This window comes from Coregonus clupeaformis, unplaced genomic scaffold, assembly GCF_020615455.1.
Source record: "Coregonus clupeaformis isolate EN_2021a unplaced genomic scaffold, ASM2061545v1 scaf0130, whole genome shotgun sequence".
Classification (NCBI taxonomy): domain Eukaryota; kingdom Metazoa; phylum Chordata; class Actinopteri; order Salmoniformes; family Salmonidae; genus Coregonus; species Coregonus clupeaformis.
The window spans coordinates 456,211-475,937 of record NW_025533585.1 but is presented as its reverse complement, the minus strand read 5'-3'; positions in this window follow the sequence as shown (position 1 = coordinate 475,937).

The window sequence follows — 19,727 nt, the reverse complement described above, 5'->3', positions numbered from 1 at the left end:
TGTCATGTATGGTTGCACATAAACATTGAAGTCAAATCATTAGTGAGTTATTCATTGTGTTTCTGGTCCCTAGTACCTGAGAGGGACATGCTTTATATATTGACATGGATTTATTATCTGTCGTCATCTTGTCTGCCACCTTGTCTTAAAGGCCCAGTGCAGTCAAAAATGTAATTTCTCTGTGTTTTTTATATACAGTGGGGGAAAAAAGTATTTAGTCAGCCACCAATTGTGGAAGTTCTCCCACTTAAAAAGATGAGAGAGGCCTGTAATTTTCATCATAGGTACACGTCAACTATGACAGACAAATTGAGAAAGAAAAATCCAGAAAATCACATTGTAGGATTTTTAATGAATTTATTTGCAAATTATGGTGGAAAATAAGTATTTGGTCACCTACAAACAAGCAAGATTTCTGGCTCTCACAGACCTGTAACTTCTTCTTTAAGAGGCTCCTCTGTCCTCCACTCGTTACCTGTATTAATGGCACCAGTTTGAATCCCAGAACCACACAGGGGGACCTAGTGAATGACCTGCAGAGAGCTGGGACCAAAGTAACAAAGCCTACCATCAGTAACACACTACGCCGCCAGGGACTCAAATCCTGCAGTGCCAGACGTGTCCCCCTGCTTAAGCCAGTGTTGGGTTCTATTTTTCTCATAATTGGATCTGTATGTGATGAATAGCTTGGAAAGAATGCATTAATGAGGAGCATAGGTTTGAACTGTACTGATATGGATTGTTTCACATAGCAGGCTGTGATTCATGTGGGGAACGTTAGGGGGTAGGTCAGATAGGACTTGTATTTCTTACAGATACGAACACTCTCTCTTTGTTGTCTGTGAAACCGTCCTTGAACGTGGGTACATGGAGTACAGATTGGAGGGGTGTCTTTTGGGTGCTGACTCCACAGGTTATTATGATAGCAACTTATGCCTGGGAACGGTGGAGCGCCAAGGGGTGGAGCGCCAAGGGGTGGGACTAACCCGTGCGCCAACGGATTGGCTGAGTAAAGTCTAAACCACACTCAGTCCTTTACTCTGATTGGCCAACAGAAGAGGTGGGAACTCTCTGTCAGAGTATTTGAGAAAGAACCTGTAAACAATGTTTTAGTTCTCTGAGTGCCCTGCGTGGTATCTCAGCGGACCCGTATTGTCACGTGAATTTCTATCTCTAATTCGACCTAAGCTTGAATCATTACCAGAGGTTGTAAAGCTCTGGTTTTAATCATCAATGATTCAAGGTCCACAATCCACAAGTAATTATCAGTAAATTTTATTTAAGGAGAGCTCTGCTCAAAAACACAAATCTCCTGTTTTTATACCCCTTGACAAACAAAGACACTATGCTCCTCCCACCTTTCTTAAACAGTTTCCCGCCTTCCCCCTTGAATGGTTAGTAACGCCCCCTCTGTTAGTGGGTTGACACTACATGATAATTCTAGCATTTATACTGTTTTTGGGGTGAAATTCTTTAGTCATTATTTTTAATACACAAATTCATCTATCAATCCACCCTTTTGACTAAATGGTTTCATCTTCAGGATAAATGTATTTACAAACATGTTTAATCTCAGAGATCAGTTCTATTTATCTACATCCAATCATAGGTCTTCTTTTTAGGATTTTCCCTATGACCTTCATACATCAGAACCAATAAACGTTTCATCCAATTGCGGTCTTTCAGGGTCAAAGTCGTCGTTATCCCCCAAGCCTGGAGGATCGTATTTCCCGCTCTCCTGGTCAGAGTCCGGAGTCGGTCCATCTCTTATCATTTGGTGAGATACTGCATTCACCAACGCCTTGCTCACCAATCCTCGGACACAGGGAACAAGACAACAACCACATAATACAAGAATTCCCATACAAACACTGACTGCCCCTAAGATGGTTGCTGCTATGGTTTTCCATTTACCAAACATGGTATCAAACCATCCTGTCCAAGATGTACTAATTCCTGAGTTTTCAGCCCATTCTTTACTTAGCGCAGTTAATCCTGCAAGAGCTCTGGTCACCGTCCCCCTCCGGTGCGGTGTTGTTAGGGATAAATGTGCAACAATGGCCCCCCCACCATTTTACAGACTCCAACCCTTTCTGCCAGCAACATATCCAGAGCTAACCGATTTTCCCAGGTCATAAGTGAGGTGGCCGATAATTGCTCGGAGATCCCCTTTACTGCATCTCTAGTCTGGTTAATAAATCGTTGTTGGTTGTAATAGATATAATTAATCCAATCCACATTTTTGTTTATTGTCACCCACCAGAAAAATGTTGTGGTGAAACCCTCCCATATCTGATTCATAGCTTTGTATTCATCTGGAACACCCCTGGGGATGCCTATACCATCTATCCAAATGGGGCTATTTCCTTCCTGACCTATATTCCTTTTCCTTCTGATTCTTCTTCCTGTCACTGGTCTTTGATGACTAATTCTTACAGGCTGGACCAACAACACTGGTGCACAAGTACCCACCCATCCCTCTGGTAATGTCTGCCGAATACTCCCTTTTTTTGTGCATGCCCACCACACATCAGTCAGAGGGATGGTTAGGTTCCTAATTTTTTTTCTTCCTTCCTTATCTAAATCAGTCACATTAATTATCTCCTTACAGCCATCAAAATCACCCAAGTTACGGGTGCCATTTCTATGTCTGTAACACTGGTATTCGCCAGGAGTTAAAGTGAATCTAGGTGGGCTGGCCGAGTATGTCAATTTTGCCAGCCCAATCCCTGTGCAATTGGGCTCTTTTTGATTGGACCCCAGGTCTAATACACAGGGAAACATTGCCTTTGGCATTGGGTGTCACGCCCTGGCTCTGGGGACTATGTTATGTTGAGCCAGGGTGTGTAAGTCTATGTTTGTATATCTATGTTGGCCTGAGTGACTCCCAATCAGAGGCAACGAGTGTCAGCTGGTTGTCTCTGATTGGGAGCCATATTTAACTGTCTGTCTTTTCACTTTGTGTTTGTGGTTTCTTGTTCCGTGTTTGTTGGTTTATGTAACCAGGGACGTCACGTTTCGTTTTTGTTGTTTTGATCGTGTGATCATCTTGATAAAATAAAATGCTCGCATTCAACGCTGCGCCTTGGTCCTCCTCATTGGTAGACGATCGTGACAGAAGAAACCACCATAACAGGACCAAGCAGCGTGAAGAAGAGAGAGGATGGACTTGGGAGCAGTGGAGTAGGAGTCTCGACTGGGCCAAGCCAAGAGAAGAGGAGAGAGGTTGGACTTTGGAGCAGTGGGGTGAGAGTCTGGCGAGAACGATGGAGGCCTGGCCCACGGGGAGGAGAGACCCCCAGAAAATTTTTAGGGGGGGGCTCACGACGTCGGGGCAGCAGGAGGCCGCGATAGAGCGGTCCAGCGGGTTGGCAGAGGAGGCCGCCAGGTTACGGGAGTCACTGGTCACCAGGGGGAAGGAGGTTGTAGAGGCACGGCGAGAGGTACTGGCGTGTGTTGCCAGTCCGGTCCGGCCTGTTCCTGATCCCCACGTAGGGCCAGTGGTGTGTGTTCCCAGTACGGGCCGGCCTGTTCCTGCCACTCCCACCAAGTCTGTGGTGCGCGTCGCCAGCCCAGTCCGGCCCATCCAAGCTCCCCGCACCAAGTCAGTGGTGCGCGTCGTCAGCCCGGTCCGGCTCATTCCTGCTCCCCGCACCAAGTCTGTGGTGCGCGTCACCAGCCCTGTCCGGCCCGTTCCTGCTCTCCGCACCAAGTCTGTGGTGCGCGTCGCCAGCCCAGTCCGGCCCATTCCTGCTCCCCGCACCAAGTCTGTGGTGCGTTTGCGTCAGCCCTGTCCGGCCCGTTCCTGCTCTCCGCACCAAGTCGGTGGTGCGCGTCGCCAGCCCAGTCCGGCCCATCCAAGCTCCCCCGCACCAAGTCAGTGGTGCGCGTCGTCAGCCCGGTCCGGCTCATTCCTGCTCCCCGCACCAAGTCAGGGGTGCGCTCGTCAGCCCGGTCCGGCCCGTTCCTGCTCCCCGCACCAAGTCAGTGGTGTGCCGCCAGCCCAGTCCGGCCTGTCCCTGCTCCACGCACCAAGCCTACGGTGTGCGTCGTCAGCCTGGTAAGGCCCGTTCCTCCTCCACGCACCAAGCCAGGGGTGCGCGTCGTCAGTCCAGCACAACCCCGTGCCTGGGTCATGTCCGAGCCGGATCCGCCGCCGAGGCGGAGTGCCCACCCGGTCCCTCCCCTGTTGTGGTTGTTTGGCGCGGTCGGAGTCCGCGCCTTTGGGGGGGGGTACTGTCACACCCTGGCTCTGGGGACTATGTTATGTTGAGCCAGGGTGTGTAAGTCTATGTTTGTATATCTATGTTGGCCTGAGTGACTCCCAATCAGAGGCAACGAGTGTCAGCTGGTTGTCTCTGATTGGGAGCCATATTTAACTGTCTGTCTTTTCACTTTGTGTTTGTGGTTTCTTGTTCCGTGTTTGTTGGTTTATGTAACCAGGGACGTTTCGTTTTTGTTGTTTTGATCGTGTGATCATCTTGATAAAATAAAATGTTCGCATTCAACGCTGCGCCTTGGTCCTCCTCATTGGTAGACGATCGTGACATTGGGGCGGTCAACATTGTCGGTCGCCCAATGGAGCATGCATAACAATTGGTCTCCCCCAAGGCCCTAGCGGTGTATTTCATCCACTTTAACCAGAGATTCTCATCAGGGACCCCCTCCACTTCCCCATTGTTCCATTCCTGGAGGAGAAAATATTTCATAGTGGACGGGTTAGTCAAATTGACTCCGTCATCCCTTGACTGATTTACTCGGTCTATTGTCATTAATGGATTAATGCCAGTACCTGCTCCCTCTATATCTTTTAACTCCATTAAATATAATCTTAGACAAGTATCCCGTCCGCGCAAGCCCAGTAAGTTCTTTTCATGTCCTCTTTAGTGACCTTTACTATTGTTACTACCATCTCCGTGGGGATGTCGTTATACCTTCTTATCCTCCATCTGGACGTCCAGCCCCCCCCCGTCTCATATCTCCTTCCCCCAGTATGTCTAAATACCTGAGCCCAGGAACAATCTGCTGAGGGGGCTGAACATAAATACAACGGGATCTTATAATCCCATGTTGCTTGCTTATCCGCTCTGATAAGATCCCTAATCATAATTTTGAATCTTACTCCCCACCCTTCTCTGACTCCTATTTTGTAGATCACTCGCCCTTGATGGTCAGTATGTCGGGTCGCTTTCCCTTTATTTCTTAATAATGGTAAGGCCATAGCGTAATTGGTGTGAGGTGGTGGTGGATTTTGACCTACCACGACTATTGCCGAGACTATGATGCAGCTCAGGGTCACCCATATTCTCAAAAACCCCAACCCTCTCCTGTCTTGAGTCCTTCTGCTCGGTACCACCCCATACTCACACCCTAGGAACACACTACAGTGATGATAGGTCTGGGTAGGAGATCTTCGTTGACAGAGATGACCCCCGCACCCTGTGGCGCAGTTCCGCTCGTCAACTCTGCGTGTGCTAAGCGGTGCTTGTATGTGGTCCTACCTTCTTGCAGTGGGTAACATGGACCCAGGTTCCTCTCTCTGCTATTCTAATGGCAAAGGCGGTTACCAACATAACCTGATAGGGGCCCTTCCCAACAGGCCTGCTTCCAGTTTTCCTTCTAGTGACTGGATGCTCACCAGTCACCTGGTTAGATAGTGGGTCACCTTCTCCTTTAGTTCACCTGTGGGGCACAAAACCTCTGACATACGGGTGTGGTTAATAAACTATCTTCACACATGTTCAGATTAATGTAACAATTTCTGACTGCATTCTCTTTTTAGACTATCTAAAAAATGTTTTTTTTTAAAAGTATTTTGTCCTCTCCTGGCATAAATGACGTAAATGTAAATGTATATTATCTAATACAATTAGCCTCTTCCCCCCTCTTGACACATAGTTCTGCTTATGTGTCAATTTTTTCCACCTTCCTAAACATTCCCTTAGGTTATTTATCAACCAATTGCCATGCCTTTCATTTTTGAGATTCTTTTTTGCTTCTTTATTGCTCCTCCCACTTCCTTTCTCTTTATGGCGGCTAAATTCGACTTTCATTCAGTTCAGAATCAATTAGTAATCCAATCAAACAATCTCTTATCTTGTAAAAACACTTATGTTTAGTTCAACCTCTGTTCTACCCCGGCTCTCCCGGGCTTGACCTGAAGACTGATTGTTGGACATGACAAGTCTATTTTTTAAGTCACTTAAGTCTTCTGTCTAGCAACAAAGAATAAAAATCTCTATGTTCATGATTAACCCAGTTATATCTAATAGCCCACCAAAAAACTTCATCATCTTTAAATCACTACCAATGTCATATCCCTCGTTACTCTCTACCATTTGGGTAACATCCCTGATATATTTATTAAAAGCTAAGACTGTTTGGGAAGAGAGCAACAACATAACCTGTTCTTCCTCCTCAGAGTTCCAAATGATTTTACCATGGGCTGCCATTGCCTTCCCATAGATAAGATCACTTGATTTACCCGTATGCAGTACATAATGACGACCTTAGCTTTACAGAAGTCTATCCTTACCAAAAAGCTCATCATTCTTCATCTAATTGTTTTCTTATTTTCCTTATCTACCTGACCCTATTGCTAAATCAATGATCTAGGCAATAGTTGTCTCGCCTTAGATTGTACATTCTTCTGATTACTGCAGCTTATTCCATGAATTTAGTTTCAAATATCACCCAATAAACCGTTCCATCCCACAGCATAGTAAACACCACCTATGAACTGTTGAAAATTCCCTAAATTCAACATAACAACCCTTTATAAACATCATGCTGGGTGTGCTTTTATTTTATTTGAAAAACCCAATTGAAAAATAACAATCAAAGATAGTTAGGCTCAACTTAATTTGGTAGCTCCCTCTTATGACCTAAATATGCCTAACCTCATAAAATCCCTCAAAATTCCTCGAGTATACAATGATTATTTAATTGATTACTCTAAATCTGCTACATGTGATCTCATTCAAATGATCCATTATCAATTATTTGATCCACCCCCTAGTAAATCTCTCTCCTCTTCTATCCTGGAGTTTTACCGATCCCAGCTATTTCCCCTAGTGGCCATTAAATACTCTGCTCTCGTCTGTTCCTTTTCTTACTCTGTTAGTCTCTGCTTTTCAAGCTCCAGAAACTGTTATCTCTGTCCCTCAGCCTGCTTGTTTTTCAAACCTAAACAGTTTCCTTCTCTCTTTTTCTTTTATTCTCTCCCTCTAACTTCCTCTGTCTCTGCCTCTCCTTTTTCCCGCCAACCAGAGCCACAAATCATTCTCCTTGTCCTCAACTCAACCCTCTACTTTATCGCTACTTCCCTCCTATCATTACTGAATCAATGATAATACATTTACATTCTAGTCACCCAGCAGACGCTCCTATCCAGAGCAACCTAGTGAATACATTTTTATTATTTTAATCTTTATTTTTTATTTTTTTACTGGCCTCCCCCCGTGGGAATCGAACCCATAACCCTGGCGTTGCAAACACCATGCTCTATCAACTGAGCTCCATCCTTGCCGGCCATTTTCCCCCCTACCCTGGACGACACTGGGCCAATTGTGCGCCGCCCATGAGTCTCCCGGTCGCTATCGGCTGCGACAGAGCCTGGATCCGAACCAGGATCTCTAGTGGCACAGTTAGCCCTGCGATGCAGTGCCTTAGACCACTGCGCCACTCAGGATAATAATAATTGCAATAACTATCAATAATAATTATAATAACTATTACGGATTATATTGTCCTTTTTCTGATGTTCCAATTGTAGTCTATTCATTTTAGTTTAAAATATAAAGTTATTTATAACAAATCCAGAACCCACCACAGGCTGGCGCTATTTCCCCAGCACAACAGCCAATGCCACTTGCTTCCTTGTAACGAAAATAAATTATCGTTTTAAAATTGTCCAATTGTTTTGTATTCCATGCTTTTCATTTTCAGTTCGCTATTCAATATATTTAACAGTTTTCTCTGATTCGGCCCCAATCAATAAAACAAACGCTTGATATTATTTATCAGCATACACTTAATGACATCCCTACCATTTGAACGATGTCCTGTCTCTCACTCCCCCCCTCTCCTGCTCCTTCCTACATTATGGGGGAGGCACGGGAAACTTCCCTACAATTTTCCTTCTTAGGAAATAATGTCATTAGTACTTATAACATATTTTCATAGACATATCTAGAATATTACTAAAGCTATCTAATGCAACTTTTAATACACGTAAAAAAACTCTCTCTCCACCCATTCCTTTTTGAATAAGTGTGTCTTCCTAGTTCCCCCATAACCACGCCTCAAATCTTTTATTTAGCATTTAACCAACCAAATACTAAGTAGTATCCGGTTATCATTCATACCCGCCGTTGAATTTCCTCATACACACATATTTCACCTTCTGCCATTCAAATGCCCAACACAACAGAATAGTTCCATGCAAACCTCTATTGGCTCTTCAAATCGCTCCGGATTAGAGCGTCCGCCAACTGACCAAAAATGCAAATATTCTCTACTTTCCCACTCATAACGTATGTCTACGTTTGAGTGCGAAAGCTCATACACACGCATAATAATATGTCATTTAGCAGACGCTTCCATCCAAAGCGACTTACAGTCATGCGTGCATACATTTTTTATTATGGGTGGTCCCGGGGATCGAACCCACTACCTTGGCGTTACAAGCGCCGTGCTCTACCAGCTGAGCTACAGAGGACCACATCGTTGGATTTTATAGGTACCTCTCAAATAATCGCTTTGTGGTGTTTTTAGCCAATTCTATTCTTAACCTGACTACCTCCTGTTGTAAAACTTCCCCCTCTTTGTTCTCTTCACTGGCCTCTTTACTCTGCCCCCCCTCTTCCCGCCCTTCCAACATTCCGGCTTGGCCGTCATATGGTGAGGGAAGGACGGGGATCACCCCTAATCTTCTTTTACACATGACAACGGTGTCATCTGGGCTTTCTTTCCAAGCTTGCTCTACCAACTCTGGATATAACCTCTCTCCTCTTTGATGTGGGGGAGGTCCTGAAACTTCATTTTTCTGTATATCCCTTTCTCTCTCCTTCGCGCTTCAAAAAGCCATACCCTCGCTGTCTCTAGCCCTCCGCTCGCTGTTTTTTCATCTAATTTTATATGCATCTGCCTACTAACTTTTTTACTTCGAGATGCCCAATAAATTCATACCTCTTCTCCCAAATGGATCCCTAAAACATATTTCTTTCATCTCCCGTTAATTCTCGGACTTGTTTAGAAGATGTCTTTCCCATCGTTGAACAATAAGAAATCCCTCCCCCCCTTTTTGTTTTTTAAATAATTCACTCCCGAATTATTTCCGTAGGAGCCAATCTCTTAGTGCGCCTCTTGCTTTTGTAATTAACCCTTTAAAATTATTTAACCCCTAACCCAGAGTTTCTATTTAAAACTCCGGTTTCATGAAAAGAGTAAGTTACCCAATTTTCCTCACGCGACTTATTTTTTTCCCTCCACCCCTGAAATAATGATCACGTCTCCGAGGGATTAAGTCTCACACACATACGACCTTATCATCTGTCAAACTTGTTTGCACAGTTCTAGCAAATGCCCAGTCGCATATATGAACTCCCGACACATCCCTCTCATACGATGATAATTATTTCCCTGTTTATACTGAACATTGCAATTCGTACAATGACAATATTAACTTAGTTTACATTTGTGATTGCAATTCACTACCATGTCATTTCGGACTAGTTTTTTTTTGTAATAGCTATTTACCTCTAGGATCAATTGCGGACCCTCCCTGTCGTAATAATTATTACCTTCTTTGACTTTGGTAACTAAGTTCAACTAATTTTACCAAAATCCATGAATAAAAATTACTGACCTTTTCCTTGCAGTCTGGATTAAAATGCTTTTTCAAACTTGTTAACGTCTTTATCGTTCATAAAGAGTAATCACCGGCCTGTTTATTAACCTTAACGTGGAAGGCCAGGACTCTGTAACGGATGCTATCACCCGCCCGTGCACGGATTTCGGTGTCTCTAGAACGATAAAGATGTATTAAGCTCCGCTCAGAAGGACCAATCTGTCACGTGAATTTCTATCTCTAATTCGACCTAAGCTTGAATCATTACCAGAGGTTGTAAAGCTCTGGTTTTAATCATCAATGATTCAAGGTCCACAATCCACAAGTAATTATCAGTAAATTTTATTTAAGGAGAGCTCTGCTCAAAAACACAAATCTCCTGTTTTTATACCCCTTGACAAACAAAGACACTATGCTCCTCCCACCTTTCTTAAACAGTTTCCCGCCTTCCCCCTTGAATGGTTAGTAACGCCCCCTCTGTTAGTGGGTTGACACTACATGATAATTCTAGCATTTATACTGTTTTTGGGGTGAAATTCTTTAGTCATTATTTTTAATACACAAATTCATCTATCACGTATATACGAACCTTCATACTTATCATACATACATTTTGCATATAATAAATTAAGCTTGGATTGAAGATCTCTTGATTCTTATTCCAATACCAGATTTGAATTACGCAATTTCTAACACCAGTACATGTCCAGGCCCGTCTGAAGTTTGCTAGAGTGCATTTGGATGATCCAGAAGAAGATTGGGAGAATGTCATATGGTCAGATGAAACCAAAATAGAACTTTTTGGTAAAAACTTAACTCGTCGTGTTTGGAGGACAAAGAATGCTGAGTTGCATCTAAAGAACACCATACCTACTGTGAAGCATGGGGGTGGAAACATCATGCTTTGGGGCTGTTTTTCTGCAAAGGGACCAGGACGACTGATCCGTGTAAAGGAAAGAATGGATGGGGCCATGTATTGTGAGATTTTGAGTGAAAACCTCCTTCCATCAGCAAGGGCATTGAAGATGAAACGTGGCTGGGTCTTTCAGCATGACAATGATCCCAAACACACCGCCCGGGCAACGAAGGAGTGGCTTCGTAAGAAGCATTTCAAGGTCCTGGAGTGGCCTAGCCAGTCTCCAGATCTCAACCCCATAGAAAATCTTTGGAGGGAGTTGAAAGTCCGTGTCGCCCAGCGACAGCCCCAAAACATCACTGCTCTAGAGGAGATCTGCATGGAGGAATGGGCCAAAATACCAGCAACAGTGTGTGAAAACCTTGTGAAGACTTACAGAAAACGTTTGACCTGTGTCATTGCCAACAAAGGGTATATAACAAAGTATTGAGAAACTTTTGTTATTGACCAAATACTTATTTTCCACCATAATTTGCAAATAAATTCATAAAAATCCTACAATGTGATTTTCTGGATTTTTTTCCCTCATTTTGTCTGTCATAGTTGACGTGTACCTATGATGAAAATTACAGGCCTCTCTCATCTTTTTAAGTGGGAGAACTTGCACAATTGGTGGCTGACTAAATACTTTTTTCCCCACTGTATATATATATACATATATATATATATATATATATATATATATATATATATATATATATATATATATCCACACTATGACTTTGGAATAATAATGTGAAATTGGGAAAATTACGATAATGCCCTTTTAGTGTAAGAGCTGTTTGAAAAGTGGTCCTCTGTAGCTGAGCTGGTAGAGCGCGGCGCTTGTAACGCCAAGGTAGTGGGTTCGATCCCCGGGACCACCCATACACAAAAAAAAAATGTATGCACGCATGACTGTAAGTCGCTTTGGATAAAAGCGTCTGCTAAATGGCATATTATATTATTATATTATAAAAGACCGCCTGAAATTGTTGGTGGGATGGAGTTTTGGCCTGCCTGCCTGGTGACATCAACAGGTAAATTAGTTAATAGACCAATAGACGGATTGGTTGTTTAGCAACAAAACCAACATGTGTGCAACTATGGGGCAAAACAGATTGGGTTGGCTTACATTGTTGACAACATGTAAACTATATTTCGTCACCAAATGTTTATTGAAAACATAAATACATTTGCACAATAAGCACTTGTTGTCTCTCAAATACATCATTACAGTTGTTGGTTAGCTAGATAGTGAATTTGAGCCATATTAGCATTAAAATGAAATAAGTCAAAATAACGCAAAAGACATGGCATCAAGAACAAGATACAACTAGCTGAAATGAGCCACCTACGATTCCCCACATGACAGTTTCTTGTCATTGTTGCTAGCTATTTGACCGTTCAGAATCATAACAAAACAAGGCTTCAAATCAAATCAAATTTTCTTTGTCACATGCTTTGTAAAAAACAGGTGTAGACTAACAGTGAAATGCTTACTTACGGGTCCTTTTCCAACAAGGCAGATAAAGATATATTTTTTTTACTACAAATAGTGACACAAGGAATAAATATACAGTGAATAATGAATAAAAATAAAAAGTAAGAATAACAAGGCTATATACAGGGAGTACCAGTACCGAGTCGATGTGCAGGGGTACGAGGAAATTGAGGTAGCTATGTACACATAGGTATGGGTAAAGTGACTTGGCAACAGGATAAATAATAGACTGAGCTGTAGCAGCAGCATATGTGAAGCAGTAGCAGCAGCGTTTGTGTGTGTGGCATCAGTATACATGTTATGTGTGTGGGCATATTTAGTGTGTGTGTGTGTGTGTGTGTGTGTGTGTATGTGTGTGTTGGGGTGTCAGTGTAAGTATGTGTGTAGGTAAAGTCCAGTGTGTGTCAGTGAAAGAAAGTTAGTTAAAACAGGGTCAATTCAGGTAGTCTGGGTAGCCATTTGATTAGCAATTTAGCAGTCTTGTTTAGCGGTCTTATGGCTTGGGGATAGAAGCTGTTCAGGGTCCTGTTGGTTCCAGACTTGGTGCACAGGTACCGCTTGCTGTGCGGTAGCAGAGAGAACAGTCTATGGCTTGGGTGGCTGGAGTCTTTGACAATTTTTTGGGCTTTCCTCTGATATAGAATTCCTGAATGGCAGGGAGCTTGGCCCTAGTGATGTACTGGGCCGTACTCACCACCCTCTGTAGCGCCTTGCGGTCCGGTGCCTTGCAGTTGCCGTGCCAAGCAGTGATGCAGCCAGTCAAGATGCCATCAATGGTGCAGCTGTATAACTTTTTGAGGATCTGAGGGCCCATGCCAAATGTTTTCAGCTTCCTGAGGGGGGAGAGGCGCTGTCGTTCCCTCTTCACAACGGTGTGGGTGTGTGTAGACCATGTTAATTCCTTAGTGATGTAGACACCGAGGAACTTGAACACTCTCGACCCGCTCCACTACAGCCCCATCGATGTGGATGGGGGCGTGCTCGCCCCTCCCGTTTCCTGTAGTCCATGATTAGCTCCTTTGTCTTGCTGACGTTGAGGTAGAGGTTGTTTTGGCACCACACTGCCAGGTCTCTAACCTCCTCCCTATAGGCTGCCTCATCGTTGTTGATCAGTCCTACCACCGTCGTGTCGTCAGCAAAGTTGAGGATGGTGTTGGAGTCGTGTGCGACCACGCAGTCGTGGGTGAACAGGGAGTAGAGGAGGGGACTAAGCACACAACCTTGAGGGGCCTCTGTGTTGATGGTCAGCATGGCAGATGTGTTGTTGCCTACCCTCACTGCCTGGGGGTGGCCCGTCAGGAAGTCCAGGATCCAGTTGCAGGGGAGGTGTTCCGTCCCATGGAGGGGACTATGGTGTTGAATGCTGAGCTGTAATCAATGAACAGTGTAAAATAGAGTGGAGTGTTGTAGAGAATCGAAGGACCATGAATGTAATAAGCAACCTTAGGTGCTGGCCTCAGGCTGGTAGCAACCACTACATACTGTCCAGTCAGAACAAGGATGAGGCGGGTGTTCAGGTTAAGGGGAGTTTAATGGAATAAGATATCCACATCCACATAGACACATCAAACACACATCTGACCACTCATCGTTCAGATAACTGAGAATCATGTCCAGTGATAACTGACATTAACTATGTGGTTCTGAAAGGAAAGCGGAGAAAGAAAATGTAGACTATAGCACTGCTATAATATGAATGCCATGGCTGTATAAGCTAGCACAGGTAAGTATATAACAGCAAGGGCTATACACTACAGCAGGCATTAGGCCTAGTCACATGGAAATAGACTACACAAACTATTAGACTTGTACACATGAAACTCAGGCAAATGTGCTCAAATAAACATTACAGTAATGTTGAAATGTATACATAATATAAATAAAATGAGCATGAGTGATATATATATATATATATATTGTTAGAAATTGCGTAATTCAAATCTGGTATTGGAATAAGAGAAAACATAATCAAGAGATATTCAATCCAAGCTAAATGTATTATATGCTAAATGTATGTATGATAAGTATGATGGTTCATATACGGGCTCACTAAAATACCACGCAGGGCAGACAGAGAACTGACTTCCTCATTACAAATCCTTCCGTAAATACCCTGACAGTTTTAGTTCCCGCTCTCTGCTGGGCCTATCAGGGTAGAGGTTGGGCGTGGTTTAGACTTGCCCAACCTATCGCTGGCGCTCAGGCTGGTCGCAGCCCCTTGGCGCTCCACTGTTGCCAGGTGTCTAGTTGTTTTGCAACTTATCCAGAAAGTCAGCACTTTTGCAGTACACGTCCTTGAGCATGATGGTTTAACAAAGAGGCAGTGTGTATGTGTCTGTGAGAAATTCAAGTTCTTATCTCCCCCTACTCCCTAAAACAGCTCCTCACATGAATCACAGCTTGTTAGGTGAAACAATTTATATCAGTACAGTACAAACCCTTCATGCTTAATCATCAATGCATTCCTTCCAAGGTAGTCATCACATCCAGCTATGAGAAAACAAATCCCCACAATCCCCCTTTTCACACCCACTGGGTGTGAACCCAAAATAAGAAAACACAGGGTGTCACTCATTAAAATACAATACAAACAAAAAGAATCACACTTTTAGTAATAGGCAATAATGATAATAAAAAATAAAAACCCTCAGTCCTTCCATCTACACCCAACTTGTAAACGGTTGGCTACCAGCCACCCAGGAATCCTTTACCTTCACATCAGGAGGAATAAACAATCACAATGGTTAACTTGATTAATAAAGCATAAAACACAGGATTAAAAGAACACAAAACACAAGATTATTAAAACATAAAACACAAACAGGGAAGTACATTTTGGCCCCCTTTAGACACCCTCTAGGGTGTCACTCCACCAAGCCTGGTAGGTCATATCCTTCATTCCTTAGGTCGGAGTCCGGGATTGGGCCGTATCTCACCATCTGTTGGGAAACCGCCTTCTCCATCTCCTTTCTCACCAACCCTCAGACACAGGGAATAAGACAACATCCACAAAGAACAAGTATACCCATAGAAGCTATAATTCACCCAGAATAGTTACAACAATAGTTTTCCATTTACCAAATATGTTATCAAACCAACCGTTTAGGGAGCTATCAATACCAGAGTTCTCAGCCAGTTCGTTCGCCAGCGCGGTGAGTCCCTGAAGCGCTTTGGTCACGGACCTGTCCGGTGCTATATTGTTGGAGATGAAAGTACAGCACATAGATCCAAACAGAACACAAACTCCGCCCCGCTCAGCCAAAAGCATATCTAAAGCTATTCTATTCTGCCATGCCATTAAGCTAGTTGCCGCTGTCTGCTCAGATAATCCCTTTATTGCATCACGAGTGTGGTTTATAAATCTTTGCTGGTTATAGTAAATATAATTCATCCAATCTATGTTTTTATTAATTGTTGACCACCAGAAAAGACTTGATTCAAACCCAGCTGCGATCTGATTCTGTAACGATCCCGGCTGTCTGAGTCGGGTCCTGTCTGGTGACTAGTGTTCCTGTTCGCAATCTCCAGTTTCCCGAGGGTTCGGGAACGCTCCGGGGAGCGCTCTTGTTTTCCGCACCTGCATCCCATCAGCAATCTGCACACCTGGTCCTTATCATCACCCTTCTTAGGCTCTGGCCGAACATCCAGTTCCTGCCGGATCGTTAGCCATGAACAGTAGGTTTTGTCAGAGTATCAGTCCTAGAGCGTCTAGCGTTAGTTTTGTTGTTTTGTACCTTGTTGGTTTATTGTTTATTTACCTCCGTTTTTGTCCCATCTGCAGTCACTCGTCCGGAACCTTCACCCTACCTCTGCCTGATGGTCGGCGGCTGCCGAGCCCTCACTGGACCAACAACTGCACCCTCAACAACTCATCCACGCCGCCCGCTCTGTCCCTGGATTATTCTGCACCTTTTTTGAATCTGTAATAAACCCTCACCTTCGTTCAACTCTCCTTGTCCTGGTCTGCTTCTGGGTTCTGTCTGAGGGAACCGTGACAGAACGATCCGGCCAGTTATGAACCCAGCGGACCTGGACTCTGTTCGCCATGCCATTACCCAGCAGGAGAAGATGTTGGGCCATCATAGCACGGTACTACAGGAGATCGCGTTGTCAGTTCGGAACCTTTCTTCCGGTCTGACGGAGGTCCAGAACCAACGCCAGTGTCCGGTGGAGGACCCACTACCGGTTTCACCCATCTCGCCTGCCGCTTCTGAAGTTGTGTCCCTCCGTGAGCCCAAGGTTCCGACACCGGATAAATATGAGGGGGAGCTGGGAAGATGCCGTTCCTTCCTTATGCAGTGTGGATTAGTGTTCGATCTACAGCCCTACTCTTATGCCACAGACAAGGCTAGGATAGCCTTTGTGATTGAGTTGCTGCGTGGTCGAGCGCTGGAGTGGGCTTCAGCCGTTTGGGAACGACAGGATCCCTGCATGGCTTCATACCAGGGGTTCACGGCCGAGATGAGGAAGCTCTTCGACCATTCCGTCCGAGGGAGGGACGCAGCTAGGCGCCTGTTTTCTCTTCACCAAGGAACTCGCAGCGTGGCCGACTTCGTGATCGAGTTCAAGACGTTGGCTGTGGAGAGTGGGTGGAACGAGGAGTCTTTGCAAGCGGCCTTTTACCAGGGTCTGTCGGAGCAGCTCAAGGATGAGTTGATCTCCTATCCGGAGCCTAGTGACCTGGACAGCTTGGTAGCCTTGTCTATTCGGGTGGATAATCGAGTCCGAGAGCGAAGGAGGGAGAAGCAATGGGGTCCGTCCAATCGATCAGCTTCTCAGTTCCCAGTCGGGTCGGGTGGTGGACCAGAACACGTCGATCATTCTCCACCACAAAGGATTAGTGGAGAGGACCTCTCTCCCGATTCTGAACCCATGCAAGTGGGGCGGCACGGGTTAACCAAGGAGGAGCGTCAACATAGACGTAAGACCAACTGCTGCCTCTACTGTGGTCGCCGGGACATTACATCTCCACTTGTTCCCCGGCGGTCGTCAAACTGCCCGGCTCGCTAAAGTTGGGAGGACTTTTAGCGAGCCAGTTTCAACCTCTCAGTACCTCTGTCAGACCCCGTTTCCCGGCTACCCTTGTGAACAGGAATCAGAGCTTAGCGCTTAACGCTTTTATCGATTCAGGTGCCGATGGAAGCTTTCTTGATGCCGAAGTTGGTGGAACAGCTGGGGCTTTCCAAGGAGCAATTGCCGGAAGCCATTGAAGCGACCACTCTGAACGGCAGTAGTCTGGCACGTATCACGATGAGGACTGAACCGGTTAAGATGCGGTTGTCGGGGAATCATTCTGAGATGATTTCATTCTTCATTCTGCCGTCTTCCCATGTTCCTCTGGTCCTTGGATACCCCTGGCTGAAGGAACACAATCCCACGTTCGATTGGGTGACGGGCAAGGTAACGAGTTGGAGCCTTGATTGTCATGCTAACTGTCTCAAGACTGCCTGCCCTCATTCGGTTCCCAGTCAGGTGATTGAGGCTAAACCCCAGATTTGTCCCTGGTTCCCGAGACATATCACGATTTGGGGAAGTTTTCAGTAAGCAGAAGGCTCTGTCACTCCCTCCCCACCGACCATATGATTGTGCCATCAACCTGGTCCCTGGAGCTGTCTACCCCAAGGGAAGGTTATACAGTATCTCCCGACCTGAACGTGAGGCGTTGGAGACCTACATCAAGGAGTCCCTAGCTGCTGGTCTCGTTCGGTCCCTCGTCATCACCCCTGGGGGCAGGATTCTTCTTTGTGGGTAAGAAGGATGGCTCTCTTCGACCGTGTATTGATTATCGGGGGTTGAATGACATCACGGTCAAGAACAAGTATCCCCTGCCCTTGATGAGTTCTGCCTTCGACTCCTTACAGGGTGCTACGGTGTTCACCAAGCTAGACCTACGCAATGCGTATCACCTGGTCCGGATCAGAGAGGGGGACGAGTGGTTGACGGGTTTCAATACACCGATGGGTCACTTCGAGTATCAGGTGATGCCGTTTGGACTGACCAATGCTCCAGCGGTATTCCAGAGTATGGTGAACGACGTCCTGAGAGATATGATCGGTCTCTTTGTGTTTGTTTACCTGGATGACATTCTGATCTTCTCGAAGGAACCTTCCGACCACGTCCAGCATGTCCGGCAGGTTCTGCAGCGATTGTTGGAGAATCGCCTGTTCGTGAAGGCCGAGAAGTGCGAGTTTCACGCCCACACGACATCCTTTCTCGGGTACATCATCTCCAGGGGAGAGATTAGGATGGACCAGGAGAAGGTTAGAGCGGTTCTGGAATGGGCCCAGCCCGGTACGAGATTGCAGCTCCAGAGATTTTTGGGGTTTGCGAATTTCTACCGCAGATTCATCCGGGATTACAGCCGTGTGGCCGCTCCATTAACTGCCTTGACTTCCAGTATCAGGACCTTCAAGTGGAATCCGGAGGCGGATCGTGCGTTTCTGGATTTGAAGAGGCGATTCACCAACGCACCGATTCTCTCTCAACCGGACACGGGCCGCCAGTTCGTCGTTGAAGTGGACGCGTCTGATGTGGGAGTTGGCGCCATCCTGTCGCAGCGATGCTCCACGGACAGTAAACTCCATCCCTGCGCCTACTACTCTCGTCGCCTTTCGCCTGCGGAGAGGAATTATGATGTGGGTAACCGGGAGCTTCTCGCGGTGAAACTTGCCTTGGAGGAGTGGCGCCACTGGTTGGAGGGGGCGGAGCAACCGTTTATTGTCTGGACTGACCACAAGAATCTTGCTTACGTGCAATCGGCTAAACGTCTCAACTCCCGTCAGGCCAGGTGGGCGTTGTTTTTCGGACGATTCAAGTTTGTCCTGACGTTCCGACCTGGATCTAAGAACGGCAAGGCGGACGCCTTGTCCCGGATGTTCTCCAAGACGGAGGAGAGTGGGTCCAAGACCGAGACAATTCTCCCCCGGAACTGCGTCGTGGGAGCAGTTATGTGGAAGATTGAGGAGGAGGTGCTGGCGGCCCTTCGGACTCAGCCCGGTCCCGGTAACGGTCCACCCGGTCGGTTGTTTGTGCCTGAGTCGGTTCGTCCTGCTGTCCTCAAATGGTCCCACGCCAGCAAGATGGCTTGTCACCCTGGCGTGGCTCGGACAATGGCGTTTCTTCGCAGACGGTTTTGGTGGCCTGCCATGGCCGAGGATACTCGGGGGTTTGTTGCTGCCTGTCCAGTGTGTGCGCAGAATAAGAGTACCAATCGGCCCAGCTCTGGACTACTTCACCCCCTTCCTATTCCCCGGCGACCCTGGTCGCATCTGGCCCTGGACTTCGTCACTGGGTTGCCCGCTTCTGAGGGGAACACGGTCGTTCTGACTATCGTGGACAGATTCAGCAAGTTCGCCCACTTTGTGCCTATTGCCAAGCTTCCCTCTGCCTCGGAGACGTCCGAGATCCTGGTTAGGGAGGTTTTCAGGGTCCACGGTTTGCCCAGTGATATCGTTTCCGACCGTGGCCCTCAGTTTACC